Source organism: Fukomys damarensis, unplaced genomic scaffold, assembly GCF_012274545.1.
Source record: "Fukomys damarensis isolate Sample0158 unplaced genomic scaffold, DMR_v1.0_HiC HiC_scaffold_29, whole genome shotgun sequence".
NCBI classification, from domain to species: Eukaryota; Metazoa; Chordata; class Mammalia; order Rodentia; family Bathyergidae; genus Fukomys; species Fukomys damarensis.
The window spans coordinates 10104343-10122754 of record NW_022900941.1 but is presented as its reverse complement, the minus strand read 5'-3'; positions in this window follow the sequence as shown (position 1 = coordinate 10122754).

The window sequence follows — 18412 nt, the reverse complement described above, 5'->3', positions numbered from 1 at the left end:
AGAAAGTGGCAGAAATGATGAAATAATTGTGTTGGAGGACAGTATTTTGAGAGATTAATGCCAACGTGTCTTTTACTGTAATACATGTTTTAAATTTTAAAAATTCACTCTATTTTTTGATAACATATTTTTTGCACATAAAATTCCAGTTGGTTCCATGCATTTAATGAAAAGACTTTATTTTCCCTATAAAATAACTCTTGCACCTTTGTCAAAAAGTGATACATATGTGGTGGGCTCGTGAGAATTAGGTGGCACTATGTGAGCCCTAGTCACAAGAAGCGCTGACACGTAGTAACCCCACCATGAATGTTTGCACGTTTGTGATTGTGGATGTATCACTTGTAATGTTTTTGTTGGCTTCTTTACAAAGCTTACCTTGCAGGATAGTTGTGAGGTCTGGAGAGGAGCTGTGCAAATACAACTTCAACAGCAGGTGCATGTGGTTAGCCACCAGCCAGCGGCCTTCCTCCTCTTCCCTGTGCGGTGCCGTTGCACGTCCTCCACAAGGAGCTCTTATATCTCCTCTTATTACCTGAAGGTATGAAGAGATTTTATGAAATGGTTAATGCTAATACACCATATGAAACAACAAGAAGTTATTATTTTCTGGCCTTCAAAATGAGCAAAACTTAAAAAACAAAAAAGCCCAACATCGCTGAAGATGAAGGGTAACGGGCACTCTTAAATGACTGGTGATACTCCAAAGTAGCCCAGACTTCCTACAGGGCAGTGTAGCAGCATAAAGCAAGCCCTGATAAAATCTGCATCTATTTTGAGCTGGCAATGTCAGTTTTAGAAACGTTAGCCTGAGAAAATAATTTGGATGATGCTTTGAGAATGCGTGCAAAGGTGCTGTTAGGAGACATAATTGGGAAAGTGTGGTAACTATCTCAGTGCCTGACAGCTAGTTAAGTGATCCGGGTGTGTTAGTGTGGTAGACAAGATTACGTCCCAGTACTCGCTTGTCCAGCCTGCAGACATGGGTTGGCAGCAGTCGTCTAGGATGTGGTCTCCGCCTTCCTTTGGCCTCCGGAACAACAGAGAGACAGTAGAGTGAGAATCCGGACAGGGTGTAACAACCAGTGCTAGAACAGGTGAAAGGTGAGGCGCTGAAGGATCACAGCCCAGTGTCCCGATCAGACCTGAGTATGCTGTTTAGGTCAAGTCAGAGCTCCACAGCAAGGGACTTTGTGGCTAGGGCAAGAAGGACAGAAGCAAAGGCAGGTGTGGGTTGGGCCAGTCAGGAGACAGAAGCAAGTTGGTCTGCAAAAGTTCTGGTGAAAGGGAACCATGTAACAGCAGGAGGCTATGGAACTGCTTTAAACAAGAGTGGACTAAGGCTTGGGTGTGGTCAGTGGTACAGAACCTACCTAGCCAGAAGGAAGTTCTGGTTGGATCCCCAGTACAACCAAAAGATTAAAAAAAAGCCCGCATCTTCTAGAAGGAATCCTCTCCACGGTGGAGGACAAATGGGATGAAGCGGTGTTGAAAAGTTTATCTGCCAGTCCTGGCTCTTTGAGTTCTCGCTCCCCTTAGCAGCCCATATTCTGGTACCACACCCACAGTTACACATCAATAGTTCATGACTTTGTCTCAAATCCTGTGTGGCTTCAGTCTGGTGCACCGCCCCCCACTCATTTCAACTTTCATTTTATTTTATTTTTCCCATTTCAGTTTTAAAAAACTTTATTGGGATGTATTTGCAGAACATAATAATTGCATTCGTCCTGGGGGTTGGTACATGTGCATAACACATCTCAATTATAGTTTCCTCTGTCTCTCATATATATCTGCTTTGACACCGTGTGTGTTCATTCTGCCCATCGTGGACCTGTCTGTGCAAACACAACAGGAAATACACACTTCCACGCCACCAGGGTAGGAGACACAGGGTGAAGGGGGTTGGGTGGTTTCAGGTGGGGGACCCTGAAAGTACATAGAGTCGATAATGAGTATGGTCCCCCAAAGCCACTGTCCCTGTGCTTCCAAATTCCCAGAATTTAAAACACCATGTTGATTAGGACACTCAGCAATGAGGAGTGGACAAGTCACCTCCCCTCTCCAGGCCTCAGCATCTCCCTTTATAAAATGAGAGAGGTGAACAAGGTGGCCGATCACTGACAAACTCTTCCATCCCATGGCCGAATGTGTGCTCCAGAACTTTCTATCCTCTCTCATCATCCTTCAGTCTGGCATTTAAGCGCAGTGGTTTCTTAGCCTGGTGAAAACTTCATTTCCAACAAATGTGCAAGCACCTCTTGGAAGGCCAACCCAGGTTGCTGTGTTAGTCATTTACCCATTAGGGAGAATGAGTGAGAACGATCATCTAGTCCAGTAGTCATCTTTGCAGAGGAGACAGCAGAAGCCCAGAATGATGACCTGATTTGTTACAGGTTGGCTACGATGAGGCCAGAATTGTACCCCAGATTGCTTAAGACCCAGTTCAATTTCTTACACCATGTTACATTTGTGCCATCTTTTAAATGCCCTGGCAGTTTGTTTCTTGAAGTCATAATACTGTGGCAGTAAGAAGAGAAACTACTATAATCCTTAAATGGGTGTGTATCCATCATTTATAAGAAAAAAATCCAAGGAGATTCTGAAGAGATGGTAAGGGAATTCCAAAGACAGGTATTTTTCTTCTTGCTTATGGTGAATAAAAGCTTTGCTCTATGTTGTTTCTAAAACCAAAAAGTTTAGCCTTAAGTTAAGGCCAGTTCAATTCCTGGCCAGCATCACACACCTGAGGGAAAAGCAGGCTCTTCATTCACTTTCAGTTGGCTGAACCCAGTGGTTCCCAGCTGGGAGCAGGTTTCCCCTGAGGGAACACCCAGTGCCTGGGGCCAGGTCCTCTGGAGACAGGGGTGGCAAGGGGCACAGTGACTGGAAGGAGGGTCAAGGACTGAGCGCTCAGAGGTGGCGACAATCAGTGTGGCCTACAGACCAAGGGCAGAGGCCTGGGCTGGTCACAGGCAACAAGCAGGAGGAGGCGTGGGCTGCTACTCAGATACTGAGGAAGGGGCAAAGGTGCCTTGAGAACCAAGACAAACTATGGGCTGGGCCCCCAAGGGCTGGAAAGGGGAGACACCCTCTCCCTGCTCCACCTTCTTCTTCTTCTTCTTCTTCTCTACCCTCTCCCCCACCCTTACCTGCCAGCTTCTTGCCCCAGAGGCCATCAGTGCCCTCTTCGAAGCCAAGTGGTTTTTTCAATCAGAAAATGAAGAAGCTCAGTGCATTGGGCCTGACTCTGTGGTGGGAGGAAGATGAAAATAGTAGCTCTGGCCAGGAAAACAGGGTAGAGGTGACTCGGACTTTGAAGGCAGGTGGTCTGGAATTTGAAGCCTGGCCCCATCGTCGTACGATGGTCAGGTGACCTGCAGAAAGGATTTTGTTTCTGTGCAACGCAACTTGTTGTCTATAAAATGGGGGAAATTTCTTTCATGTGGTGTGATGAAGTCTGAACTGGACAGGGCCTGGAACTTGGTAGGCAAGGCCAAAATACTTCTGCACTGTGATTCCGGCCCTTATACACTGTTTGTTATCTGATGAAGATGAACTGGGTGGGGGACAGGTGAATTTATGAATCACTCAGCTCAGAAGATTGGGCCCTTACTAAATGTCACAGCCGTGCTAGGACTTTAGAACATCTCGGAGAATACAATGGGCATGGCCTTGTCCCTCTGAGGTCCGCAGGCGTCTCTGAGCCCTTGGTCACAGTGGCCCCATCTTTGGGCCCAGGACTTCTTGAACAGAGCTCCAGTCCCTTCTCGTCTCTCCTCTGCTTCACTAACATTTGGGGGGAGGGGTGGGAACAGGGGGGCGGTGAGGACAGTTAGCAAGCAGGTTGCTGAGTGCTGCCTTTGAGTAAGGTGCTGGGATCGTCACCTTATATCTGATTCCCTGATTCACTCCCTGGTATCGACAGCCACCCGAAGTACTTTCCAGCTCTGCCTGGGGCTTGGGAAGGGTCACCACAGTGGGAACACGGCTATAGTGTGAAGGGTTCTGGGGTGGGGCTTTGCCCAGTTACAGCTTGGAGCCCTGGCAGTAATGTGCCCTGAGGCAGAGCCCATGAAGCCAGCTGTGGCCCGTCTGGAGGCTGGTAACATTGTGTCCAAGGGTCAGTGTTTCCCAGTGGAGACATCTGGGGACTGGTTGTGGGGATTTCAGCCACGTCACCTTCACCACCCCTGATCAGCAGCAACCCCATCAAGGATGAGGATTATAATAAGGTCCACAGTCCCTTATCCAAGTCTAGGAGCCAGACGCCTTTGGAAATTCAGAATTTCAGACTGCTTTGGAAGGTGATACCGTATCAGTAGCACAGTGCCTGACACTACAGATCTGGGGCAGTACACTGAAGTCAAGCCCACAAGGCAGAGAAGTTTTCAAACCAAGCTGGGTCGATAAATTCCACATCCACGGAGGAACAGTTTGCCAGATACATTATGCAAAAACTTGGTTTTCTGAGCCTTTGGGGTTAATGATTAAAAGCAGAGACTGTACACAAGAAACAACTGTAGCAGTGATAGCTCTAATGACATTGGCTCATCTCTACAATTGTTTTCTTGCTGTTATTCAAGTGAGAATTAAAGGAGCTCTAGAAATCTGCATTTGTATACATCAGTGTGTAATCATTACTTTCCCACACCTTGGGGCACCAGAAGGCCTGTGTGAGGAGATGCCTGGCAGGGCTTTCCGAGGTCTCAGCTCCTTAGAGCAGCTGCTGTCAGAGCGGGCAAGGACCACATGCAGCCCCAGGGCACTGCTGCTGGGCTAGAAGCTGAGCCCTAAGCGGGCAGAGGAAGAAGGTCCACCACGGTCATCATCTGCATAGCCTCTCTCCTTCCTTCAGAGCTGGGAGGGCTATTTGTTTTGTTTTTAAGGCAAATGGGACATGGGCACAAGGTTATGTAGGAGAGGCCTCTGGCTGTATGAGTAAGTACATGTTTTTCTACAAAGTCCTTTTGGTTTTTGAATTTTTTATTTTTTCGATACTGGAGATTGAACCCAGGGCTTTTGTACTGAGCTACATCCCCAGGCCTTTTCACTTTGTGTCAGGGTCTCCCTAAATTACTAAATTGCCTAGGCTGGGCTTGAACTCGAGATCCTCCTGCTTTAGCCTCCCAGCATGCAAGGAAACACGAGCTTGCAGCATCATGCCCAGCTGTGGGTCCCTTGTTAATTCTTAAAACTTGATTTAGGGGATTGAGAGCGGAAAGCAGAGTCCTCGCCACAGCCAGAGACTTAAAGCACAGGCAGTGTCCTGGTGGTGTCAGTCCTGGCCCCAGGTCAGGGGAGGCACCAGTCAGGCCATGAGTAAGGCCAGGGTGGCTGGTTTCCTCACCATGGAACAGTGCAGAGCCTGGATTTTAAATGGAGTTGACAGGGAGCATCCACACACTAAAGTTCAGGAACACATGATAAAAGAGAAGTCTTATCTAAGAGATGCAGGGGCAGGGAACAGCAGGCTTGGGGTCCGTAGTCCTGCGTGAGGATTCTCCACCATTACCTATAAAAGGGGACCTGGCTGGAGAGGGGAGGAGGAAGGGATGACCCTGTCTTCAGGGTCCTTCTAATGGCTGCCCCCGCCCTAGAGTGGGGTCAGAAGGTTGGTTCCAGAGCATCCTAACATGCTGCATGATCTGTGTGGGATGAGCACACTGTGACCTGGCCACTTTGGAGCCAGTAGGTAGATGCCTGTCACTGGCTTTGACTGGAATGAGGTGTGAGACCACTCAACCCTTGGCAGGTTCCCCTGAGAAGGTCACAATTTGCCAACTGCATTTGATGGCCCCGGATACTGTGCCTGACCTCTCTGGAGGACACTGCTTCCGGTGCCCCAGAAAGAGCCACAGGATTGTCTGCTGATGTGGGTGATCTGGGTGCATACAGCCTCACCAAACATGGGGCCCAGGATATATTCTCCTGGGTCCCGCCTCTGCATAGCTGACTGGCAAAACCCACTGTTGCCTTAGGATTGATCTCCAGCCATGATGGAATCAGCACGACTCCTGGCCGGGGCTTAGGAAGGAAAGTTCCTAACAAGGTGCTGACCTGGAGTGTTGCATGGATTTCACAAGGCCTTCATGAACCATGGGAAATGCTGGCCACCATGTTGTGTCCTGGGCCTCTGGCTCTGTGGTGCTGTGTTCTGGAGTTGGGAGGAGTGGGCATCACTGGAACATTTTTCCCAGTCGGATGAGCCCATGACTGGCTGGATGAGTGAGTGACAGACACAACCCTCACGAGGCAGCACCAGCAGGGCTCCCACAGGCAGCCTCAGGGCTCCCTAGAAGAACTCAGAATCCTTCTTTTATGGAGTGTATGTACAAATAAACATTGAGTAAGACTATCTCTGATGTGAAAAATCAGAAATTTAGAAAACTATTTCAAAACACCAACATAGCATCATGGTTATGAGCAGACTGGAGACAAACTGGTCAGCTTAAGTCCTAGCCTCACTAATTTCACATTAGGGTGCCTGAAAACTTCTTTAAACCTTGATTAGCTTGTCTCAAATAAGGATGACAACTGCTACCTATGGAAGTAGCTTTTTCCTAAGGAAAAAGATGAAGTAAGATATTCTACATGAAACACCTGTACCATGGTAAGCTCTTGACAAGTTATTATTAGACAAGCCACCAAGGGGCTGATTGCTCCATAGACCTGGATGTTTGGAAAGAACAGTTTTTAAAAGTTGCAAGTAAAGAGAAGGCAGCTAACACATGGTGCTTTTAGAAAACTGTGGAAAGACAGGCTGGTCCCAGTGACCCCTGTACTCGTGAAGGCTCTGGGTGTTGCCTGTGTGAGCAGAGATGAGCTATTTGTCTCTTGAATAGGGTGACACTTGAAAAATGATGTTGGCCAGTGTTGCCCCTAATTGAGTTTTAATTACGGTACTTCTAGGAGGGATGAAGTTAAACCTCTGTTCTCTGTGCATAATTAAATCTAGGTTAGCACAGCTGGAGAATTCTTGGCCCACCCATGTGCCATATCTCCTTGTCTGAAGAGAGATTTCAAAATTGGACATTGTTGTTTAATGGATGAAGTCTGAGAACGACACGAGGGCTTTGCTCCCCTTTAATTACGCATAGTTAATTGTCAAAAGAACCTAATTAGTTTGCCACCGGTGGGAGATGTAGGTGGAGATGCGATGGATCTCTTTATTAGCTACACTTCCAAGGAAGAAGGGACCAACTCAGTGTGTGGGATTCCAGAGACTTCCAGGCAGAGGAAGCATTGTCCTTGGACACAACTCAGAATGGGAGGCACCACCTCTGTGATCCTGCAGGTGCTTTAGATATTTATGTGCCAAGAAGTGTGTTGGCTGTGAAAGTTGCATCTGCAAGCAGAAGATATGGTCCCTTTCTTGCTGTGCCTTCAGTTTGTTCAAGGAGACAAAGCTCAAATAAGTAAGGCAGAGAAAAGGGCATCTTTGGCAAAGCCAACATCATTGGTACCAATGACGAGTTCCAAACAGCATTGAAGAAGCCATCTTCCCTGGCATCATGGAGGCTTGTAGAAGGTGTGCAGAATTCAAGTCTAAAATTCAGCTCTATGAGGCACACTGAGTCCATGGGCCGGTTACCAATCCTATCAGGGACCCAATATTCTCCTTTGTAAAACAGCACACAACATGTGAAGGTTCAAGGCAGAAAAGTACCGAGTATGGAGCTGGATGTGTATTCTATAGCGACAAAATAATAGTTGTCCTTAAGATGATCAAGGACCCTTCTGATCCCAGGACAGTGGCCCCTTGTACCACTTGAACCTCATTTGAATGGGTGTATTTTTCACAGAGCTTGTCCCTGATCAAGACCCGAAAGGCTCAGCCCCCCAAATGCCTGCACACATGCATAGGAGATAGGATGTCAAGAGCAAAGCCTTATGGGATGACAGAGGGCTATAGAGGCCCAAACCTGGGGGCTAATTCATCACTGTTTCCTTGAGTCCCCATCCCTTGGAACTGCTGTTGATCTGATGTGGACAGAGGCACCGATGGCTGCCCTCCTTGACACTGTGTTCAGAGCTTGGATGTTTATGAAATGAACAGCTAACTGGTTGGTAGCTCTGCACTTCTCAACTGAGATGATTTTTGTGCTACACCCCTCCCCATAGGGCAAATGGTCCGTCTGAAGACATTTTTTACTATCATTGCTGGGTGGAAGTTGTAACTACAATCTAGTAATTACAAGGATGCCACTAAACATCTTACAAGATAGAGCAGCACTGCCCCCCAGTGACAAGGAGCTATGCAGTACAAATGTCAACAGTGGCGAGGTGGAGAGATCCTGAGTACCGCTTCCAGGATAGAAGGCAGCAAGCCTGGCAGAGCACCTCGGATGCAGTGCCATGGGTGCACCCTCAGGGACACACGTGCTTCCAAGCATCCCGTGTGATCAGTCACCATCGGGTCACAAGTCTAGGCTGCTGCTTTTATTAATTATTGGCACAATGGTCAACGAGCGTGTTCCACATCTTGGCCACCAGGTGGCGATCAAGGGATACTTTAGTCTGGATTCTTCCTGAAAAGTAAAGTTTAATTTTAAAAATCACATACATGAAAGAGATAGATTCATTCCAAGCTCACAGTAGACAGAGAGCCAGTCCCTCCCTTAAAAATGCTGGTTTATTGTATGTATGTGATGCACAATAATTACTCATGTTGGGGAATTGGATAACACACACATCTTAATCATGTTTCCTGCCATCTCTCCTTTATTTTACTCTTTCTTGTGTCATGTGTTTCTCATAAAAGTGAATAATCAAAGCCCCTGCCCGTGGAATCTCTGAGTCTGGGCCAGCTCTGCTCCTGAATGGGTGACCGGGGCTCCTGGGTCCTTGCTCTGAGTACCCTCCAGGAAGGGAGAAGTTTAGGAGAAGGAGGCAAGGACTGGAGGGAGGGTTCAGTGCCCCCTTCTGTTCAGCAGTTCCTGGCCCTTCCAGTGATCCCCTTGCAGAACAAACTGAGATTCGACCTTGAGCCTCCCCGCTGGCAGTGCCTGTTCTGAAGTGTTGCTGTGCCCGCTGTCACAGATGTGCCCTGTCACCCGTCTGAGAGACGGACTGAGACTTGTGATGGGAAGGACAGCAGTGGGCAGGTGGAGGAGCTGTGGGGCGGGGGCCGCTGCATCCCTCAGGCCACAACCTGTGCCTAATTCTTCGTCTATCATCTCCTCTCATTGCCCCAAACACCAGCCTACTGGGCCGTGTCAGGGAGATGCAGAGTAACCAGCCACAGTCATGACCCAACCAGTTTCTTGTTTGTAGGCAGTGTGAAAAGGCTCTTCACGTGTACTGCGGGGTGTGGCCTGCATTCGGGGGACCACATCACTTATCACCTAGAGTGGGCACTTATGAGACAGTTGTGACCACTGATGCAGATCTGGGTGCAAGGTCTCCTTGGCCTAAGACCCAGTCAGGGCTCTTCCACCTCCAGGACAGTGAAGAGCTCCTTCATTGCCACGGGAATGGCATCTCTGGGGGAAGGAAGAAAAAAGGCTGTCTTTGAGGGGTGCGGCCAGGAACACAGGGCACCGTGTATGTGTGCACGCGTGCCCTCACTCCTGACTGTGAGTATGCCACTTATCAGTTCATTTTCCCACGTCTCCAAAGCTGCCTGTGCTTCACTGTCCTGCAAGGAAGTGATCCTAGAATGAAAACTCTATGCACAATGCTAAACCTTTCCAGTAGAGGGCGGTAGGGGAGCATGGCAGGAGACCTGCGTCCCCCTGGCTCTCCTGTTTCCTTCTTGCTCCAACCTCTTGCAGGACCCCCAGGACAGGGTGTCCAAGGAGTCTTAATGGCACCTTGGGTTCTTTAAGAGCAACCCTTGGGGGGCGGGGAGAGCCTTCCCAGAAGTTTCCCTGCTGGCTTTCCAACAAGTTCATCAACATTCCCTCCAGCCCCTCCTGAAGGACCATTTGGGCTCATCTTGGAAAACACCCATCATGGGTCGGGCGCCAGCCCCACCCTTTCCAACAAGCTCTGAACCCAGCCTTGGAGGTGCTCTCGCATCTGTTTTCCACTAGGCACTCTTCTCAGCCCTGGGCTGGTGCCTGCTCTGGAGTCAGCAGGACTCAGCCGCTCCTGTCTCTTTTGAATCCACTCTTGCCGTTAGTAACGCAAGTCCAGTTGCCACAACCCTGTTACTCATCAGAGTTCTTAACTTCCTGTCTCAAATCCGGTGTGGCTTTGGTTTCCTGTTGGGCCCTGACTGGTGCAGTTTCCTTCTGTCTCTCATATCTGTGTCCTTTGACACCGTGTGTTCATTCTGCCCATCGTGGACCTGTCTGTGCAAACACAACAGGAAATACACACTTCCACGCCACCAGGGTAGGAGACACAGGGTGAAGGGGGTCGGGTGGTTTCAGGTGGGGGACCCTGAAAGTACATGTCGATAATGAGTATGGTCCCCCAAAGCCACTGTCCCTGTGCTTCCAAATTCCCAGAATTTAAAACACCATGTTGATTAGGACACTTAGCAATGAGGAGTGGACAAGTCACCTCCCCTCTCCAGGCCTCAGCATCTCCCTTTATAAAATGAGAGAGGTGAACAAGGTGGCCGATCACTGACAAACTCTTCCATCCCATGGCCGAATGTGTGCTCCAGAACTTTCTATCCTCTCTCATCATCCTTCAGTCTGGCATTTAAGCGCAGTGGTTTCTTAGCCTGGTGAAAACTTCATTTCCAACAAATGTGCAAGCATCTCTTGGAAGGCCAACCCAGGTTGCTGTGTTAGTCATTTACCCATTAGGGAGAATGAGTGAGAAAGATCCTCTAGTCCAGTAGTCATCTTTGCAGAGGAGAGAGCAGAAGCCCAGAATGATGACCTGATTTGTTACAGGTTCGCTACGATGAGGCCAGAATTGCACCCCAGTTCAATTTCTTACACCATATTACATTTGTGCAATTTTTAGAATGTCCTGGAAGTTCATTTCTTGATGTCATAATCTTATGGCAGTAGGAAGAGAAACTTATGCATACTGTACTCCTTGGCTGGCCGTAAGGGGTGGTCCCCATTTATAGGAGAAAATCCAAGGAGATTCGAAGAGAAGGTGACGGAATTCCAAAGACAAGGTTTTCCTCTTGCTGATGAATGAAAATTGTCCCATGTAGTTCCTAAAACCAAACACCTTAAGAATCCTTCTTAAAGGCTGAATTTCTCACACAACTGGTAGAGTAAGCTGGGTCTTCATTTATCATTTATTGGATATAAAGCAGTGGGTGGTAAAGAGAGTCACTTGGGTGCTGCTAAACATCCTCTAATGCAAAAGACAGTCCTTGACAACCAAGAATGGTCTGATTAAAAGTGACAGTAGTTCCAAGGTTAAGAAACCTTGATCTCATGAAACGTTTCTTAACATCATAGACCCACAGAGCTGGACAGCAGCCACCCTGCTCCACTCAGGCATTGCTTCTCCTTGTCTCTGTCCAGCAGCCAGCAAGATCAGAGAGGTGGACAGGGCCAGAGACTTCAGAGCTCTCAGGACTGTTGGAGGATGAGATACTGTCTGGTTTCTCCTTGGACCCATACAATGTTTACCACAGATAACAGTCTAACAACCATACTGGAAACGAGAGAGAAGCCCATTCATCAGAAACTCTTCCACCATTCTAAAAATATATTTTAATGTTATCTAGCAGATATTGCTATACATATATCTAAGTTTTCCAGAACTTTTGACATCTTACCCCAAGCAGTTTTCATGTAGTGACACCTGCTCATCATTGATGGGCACAAAAATGAGAGATGCCTGCCCTTGTTTCATCAGTGGGCATTTTACCCTGCATCAGGCTTGAAGTGGCCTCAACCTCTGTGCCCAGTAGTGGCCTTGAAGCTGTTGGACATGGGGAGGGCTTTGTGAGGTCCAGCTGTGTACAGCTGTATCAGCAGCTGACCTAGGAGACGGGAAGAAGGAGTCCCCTAAGCCAATGATATGCGGGCTTTCGTGAGCCACTGATTCACTTGGAAGGGTTGTTAAAACTACAGCTGCCCAGGCTCTACCCAAACCTACCCAATCAGAATCTCTGGGTCTGGGCCACAGGTGCCTAGTATATTTCTAAAAAGCTACTTTTGACCCACCACAGTTGGAAAGCCCACTTCTCAAAAGTGCTCAGTGAGGGACATCTGGAGTGAGGGCCCTTATGGGAGTTTGTTTCCCTTGCAGGTGCCCAGTGCTTCCTGAAAACCTGCTTTTTGAGGCTCCTGGAGTAGAAAGTTGTACTGAAACAACAGCTCTGTATGGTCTTCGTGAGGTGGATCAGCTACTGTTACAACACTGGCCTTGTTGAGGCTAAGTTCATCTTTAGAGATGGAGAGAGGGGTGCCTTGGAGAGTGGATTTATTCAATGCCTAGACCAGCACAGTCCTGTTGTTAACTACAGAAGAAGCGTATCCCTCTATCTAGATATTTGGGCATAGGCTGGCTGAAGGGTTAGCACCCCCCCGCAAAGCAGGGGTGGAACCCGGGGCCTCAAGCAGGCTAGGTGAGTGCTCTGCTGCTGAGCTCCATTCCAACTCCTAGATGGCACTCATAGTCTTGGCCGTGAGAAGGTCAGTGTGGCTCCACAAAGAGGAATTAGGTGGCCCCTGACAGGTCATGGCAGACTGGAGGCCAGGAGCAATGAAGCAAGATGGGGCTTGTCACAGTTTGAGAGTACCTGGGGCTTCTGATTGTTGGTGATACTCTGTCCCTTGACCTGTTGGCTGGTTATGTGTGTTTGCACCGTGGTAACTCACTAAGCCATGCATGTATGTTGCAACACTTTTCTAGATAAGTATTATATTTCACAGCAAAAAATGTTTAAATTTTGAATTTATGAAAAATGTATAATTGTTACACCAAGTAAAAAAGAAAGCATTTTTGAAGAACATCTGACCTGTCATTCTAAAGTCATGATGTAAACACTGCTTTTAAAGACTCGCAGCTGCAGGCTGGAGGTGCAGCTCAGTGGTACAGCACTTGTCTAGCATATGTGAGGCCCTGGGTTCTATCCCAGGTTCTATCCCAGCAACACAACAACAACAACAAAAAATTACAACTGCACATACAAGTGCTAAAAATTGTAGTTAATAAGAAACACCAAGTAACATGTATATACATATACATTCATATATGTGGGTATATCATAGTATAGAGATTACAGACATAGTCCACCAGTGAGGCAGTGCCTGCAGCACTCTGCGAATCTGAAGGGATGTGCGTTCTTGGCTGTGTTTCCTCTAAGGACAGCTGATTGGAACAGATGGGGTCTGAAGGGCCTGACAAGATAAAATGGGGCAATCAATCCCCTCTCTAAGGGATCTGGGCTAAAAAGTGTCCAGAAAATGATCCCATTACTAGCAGGAACTAAGGCTGAAGGACTATCATATAGAAAGAAGCCAGAATGGCCCATTCAAGTCTACAATTACAAAAAAGTATACATAAGTGAAATAGAGAAGCTAGAAAGAAGAGACAAGAGAAGCCATGGGAGAGAGGAAAGAAAGCCAGGAGAGAAATCAGGGAAATCTCTAGTCCCTAACGCAGACACAGCTGCCGGCAGAATCCTATTAAATTTCTATTTTCAGACGACAAATAACTGTAAAATAACCTCCCTTCTCCTAGGATAAACTGTATGAGTCTCTGGTTATGTGACAAAAAGATTTCAGTGTACACTCTGATATCAAGTCAAATATGTATATTTTAAAATTGCCTATATAAAAGACTGGAAGAGAAATGTCAAACTCTAACAGTGGTTATCTTTATGGTGGTGATAAGTCTGGTGATGTTAATTTTCATATACTCTATTCTATATTCTAAATTTGGGAGATTAATTATGCCATAGTTTGGATCTTAAATGTTCCCCAAGGCCCCTGAGCTGAAGGTTTGGTCACCAGCCTGCAGTATTCTTGGAGGGGGTGGAACCTTTAGGAGATAGGGCCTAGTGTAAAGAAATTTGGTGACTAGGGTGTGCCCTTGAAGGGGATATTTGAACTCCAGTCCCTTCCTGACTCCACCCTGCTTCCCAGCCTCCATGAGGTAAGCAGCTTTGCCCCAGCCTTCCCTTCCACGGTGATGTTCTGACTCATCACTGAGCCAAAATCAGGGGAGCTAACTGCAACCTCTGCAACCACAAGCCAAAACAAACCTTTCCACTTTGCAAGTTCATTATTTAGATAACTTGTCACATTGACAAAATGCAACACAAACTGCATTTATAATCAATTAACAAAAATCCAAACATATCCATACACAGCACGACCTGCCTTGCCTCAGGACACAAGTGATCAGTCTCTCTTCAGGTTTGCTGTCATGAACCCACAGTCTCGCCCTTTTCACAGGACATGGGACAGATTCAGGAGATAGTTATAGTGGTACCATTTAAAAATGTGTGAGTCCCCCATTAAAGTAATTAGTGTTAGAAAAAACAGCAGTAACAGTTGAATTGCAGAGACACACATTGAAACACTTTCAGATGAAGTGATAATTCTGGGCTGAGATAGGAAGAGGATGGGAAAATCAGTGAAGGAAGACTGGACATAAGAGGGTAATTGTGCCGCTGAGTGATGGCATCTGGAGGTTCACTGCACTCTTCTTTCATGTTTGCCTATTTTCTTAGTTTAATTTTTGCTGCTATAACAGAACACTATGAATGAGGCACTTTGTAAAGAAAGGACATTGATGGTCCCCATTCTGGGGGCTGGGATCCAATGTAAAGCTGCTAGTGTCTAATACAGGCGTTTGTGTCACATGATATTATGGCAGAAGGCAGAAGGGCAAGCCAGCACATGAGACAGAGAGAAGGTTGGGCCCAAATTTATCCTGTAATCAGGAGCCCAACACTGTGATAATTAACCGACTTCTGTGATAAGGGCATTAATCCAATTATGAGGGCAGAATTCTCATAACACTCTCAACTTTTTAAGCTCCTGCCTCTTAATGCTGTCATAATGCTAATTAAACTTCAACGTGAATCTTAGAGGAGACAATCAAACCATAGTACATATGCCTGACAACTAGTAGTATAAAAAGCTGAAAGGGGGTAAGAGAACCAAAAAGCCTGTGACTTTTCTCCAGTAGCAATGATCATCTGGTCAAGGTCATACGGTGGTCCTGCTTCCTGTCTGTGCTGGATGAACTATTTCCTGGCACCTCACAGAGAGCAGGACTGCTGAGGATGTGGTGCATGGTGTGGGTGAGCTGTGGGGTAAGCTACTTGCTCTGCACGGAGATGACCATGGACTCTGGAGCAGGAGGACGTGCATGGTACCCACCTCTGCCACAACTCTACTGTGACCTTGACCAAACACCAGCCAGCTTTTCCTAGTCTGTGAATCGCAGCATTGTGCTCAAGTATTGAGGTTCTCTGCAGCTCCTCCATCTGACAGCAGGAAAATAAAGAGCAAAGCAGCAGCCCACTCTTTCCTCAAGAGCAACCACCCCACTCCTCCAAATTTTTCTGAAAGTGCACCTTGGAGACACTGAATTTTCCAGGGCAGGGCTATAATCTAGTACATGATCGCTGGGTGCCCCGTCCCATACCGTGGCCACCCACTCCTCTAACGATGGGTCAGAAGCATGGAGGAAACATCAACCTAGGCTTCAGATCCGCTGTTTAAGGAGAAGATGAATTTTTCCTTAAATGGTTCAAACAAAAGCAACCTCAGTGCCCACAATGAAAGGTCTACCATCCAAAAAGCTCCCTAGTATGGAGCTCATTGTCTAATGATATAGAATAAAGGTGAATCTTCTTTTAGGCTGAGGTAAGGCCTTCTCATATAACTTCTGCTTATTTCATCTTGGTGTCTTCAATGCCACTGTCACTTATGCCTTTGCAAAGTATAAAAAGAGGGGGAGCTTCGCATCTGAATATGAACCTAAAGCAAAGTCTCAGAACAGGGCCATCTGTAGTCAAAAAATAATACCATGCTAATGAACAACACCACAGAGAATGCAGCAATTTTGATTTCTAATGGAATCGGGAAGAGGGCCTCATTAGAGATTCTAGGCTTGTGACTCACTTTAATTAAAATTTGAGCTGGGAGAGCTTGGAGAAGCCAGCCCAATGAATAAGATTTCAAAGAGAGGGAGGGAAGAAAGGGGCAGGTTATTGACATGAATAAAGGAGACCTTAATTAAAGGATTAATGATGACAATAACAATAAAAATTGCTTTATCCTCACTTTGTGTCTGCAGTTGGACAAAGTTTTTTTGAAGCAGTACCAGGCTTAAAGAAAGGGACATGCAGGGCTGTGTAGGAAATACTGGTACATCTTTCACCTGGGGGTTGTGCACAATTGAATGTTTGGGCCTGATTGCACTGAGCTGTCCCCTCCAATCACCGGTTTCTCAAGATAGGTATGGTTTCCTGCCTCATTCACCAGGAAATCCCTCTGAAAGCCTTGATGAGGACAATGATGTCCCATCCCAAACCCAAGCTGAAAAGAACTGCAAGGAGACTCAGTAAGATACTCTCTTCCCTTGATGGCTATTTGAATAATTTTGGGGAACAATTAAGAATTTAAGAGCTCTAGAAATAATGTTTTGATCTGTTTTGCTTTTGTCCAAGCCTCTGCTTCTGCTTAGCTCTGACCAAGGACAGCTAGCTGATGAACACTGTCATTGCACTGTTTTGAATTCCCTCCTTTCACCACACCTGTCCTCTTAGGTCTTGGAATCTAGAAACTCTAGGAATTTGCTAGGGCTGCACAGCACCATGACTGAGTGGTTTAACAACTGGAATGTACTTCCTTGTGTTCCTGGGGAACGTGGTACAGGTTCTAAGAATGTGGTACAGGTACAGTTGGTTTCTCCTCGTGCCACTCTTCTTGGCTTGTAGATGGCCACTTTTTCCCTATGTCCTTAAGTGTGTGTGTGTGTGTGTGTGTGTGTGTGTGTGTCCCTTGATCTCCTTTTCTTAGACTGGTACCAGTAAGGTAGGATTAACGTGCATTTTATTAACCTCATTTTCTCTCACTTAGCTCTTTAAAAACCCTGTTTCCAACTACAGCCATGTTTTGAGGTCGTACAGATTAAAATTTCAACAAGAATTTCAAGGGACACAAATTGAGCTCATTACAAAGATAAAAAAGCAAATGCTAGTAGTACATTCATTGTTCACCTGGAGAAAATAATAATCATCCTGTTTCATCCTTGCCTGGTTCTTTCTCTGCAGCCTTTTCTTTGCTTTATAGTCAGAGAGCCTAAGAGCCCAGGTGAGGGCCTTAGAGTGAAATTATTTCATGATAGAAGGTAGAAGATTTAAATAGACTGGCTATAATGTATATTTTGCTGAGTTCCCCAAATTAAGATTCTGTTTAAAGAAAATTGAATGCAAAGACTACAGTTAAGATTATAGATAAACTTTCACAAGCATTTAAACCTATGCAATTAATTATGAATAGCTTGTACAACTATAACTGTAAGTAAACTCCACCGTGCTGGATTTCTAATGACCACCAATCCCTCTGCACACAGCAAAGTGACAACACTCACTGGCCAGGAGTGGCTTGGGCTGGATCACTTGCTCCCTGTGTCTGCTCTGAGTTGTAGCTCTGGCCCACAGGGGCAGCTGCCAGAGCAGGGTGAAGGCCACACAGACAGGAGCACCTTGTGGACAGCACCAGGCCTCTACTTGCCCCCTGCAGGGTTCTGCAAGCCAGGGCAGAGAAGGATAACAAGGTCCCTGTACTCTTCCCCCCTTTTCTTCCTCCTTCTCCTTTCATCCTCTTCTTCCTTAACATTAATGTCCCCCCCCTCACTTACAGAGGAAATTAATGTTGCCCCCAGAGGATATCTATCACGGGGGAAGGTGGGTGGCCTCTTTTATCAGTTGAATTATGTCCTCCTTCCTCCCAGTTTGAAACTGAGGAAAAACCTGAATGAACCCTCTAGTTTCACTTGCTCTTAATCACTTGTTTTTGTCACCAATTTTAGAGGTCACACAGATTAGCCATCTACTCCCCTTAGCTTTGCTGCAGACGACACCTCCCGTGTGCAGATGACAATGGTAACTGTTGCCTAAGTTGCTCTCCAGGACCACAGTCTGGAGCAGCTGAAAGCACTGTGAAGCTGACCTTCTGCAAGCAGAGTGAGTCTATGGAGACAAGCCATGACTTCACTGATCCCTGCCTTCAGTCACCTTCCCGACACCTCTGACTGTCCTGCTTCTTCATTCCGTAAATATCCCCAGCACTGCCCTCAGGGAGGTGGACCTGAGATCGGGACTCAGCCTCCTCATGTTGGGCTGCCTTGTGGATAAACTCTTCCCTTTTGTGCAAAACCCCTCATTTCAGTGAGTCACACACCATACTATGGGCAAAATGGTACAACTGCAGGCTTCACTGGTACAGCTCAGTGCTTTGGAAAGCAAACATAAGGCCTTGGGTTCCATCTCCAGCTCCTCAAAGTTAAAAAAAAAAAA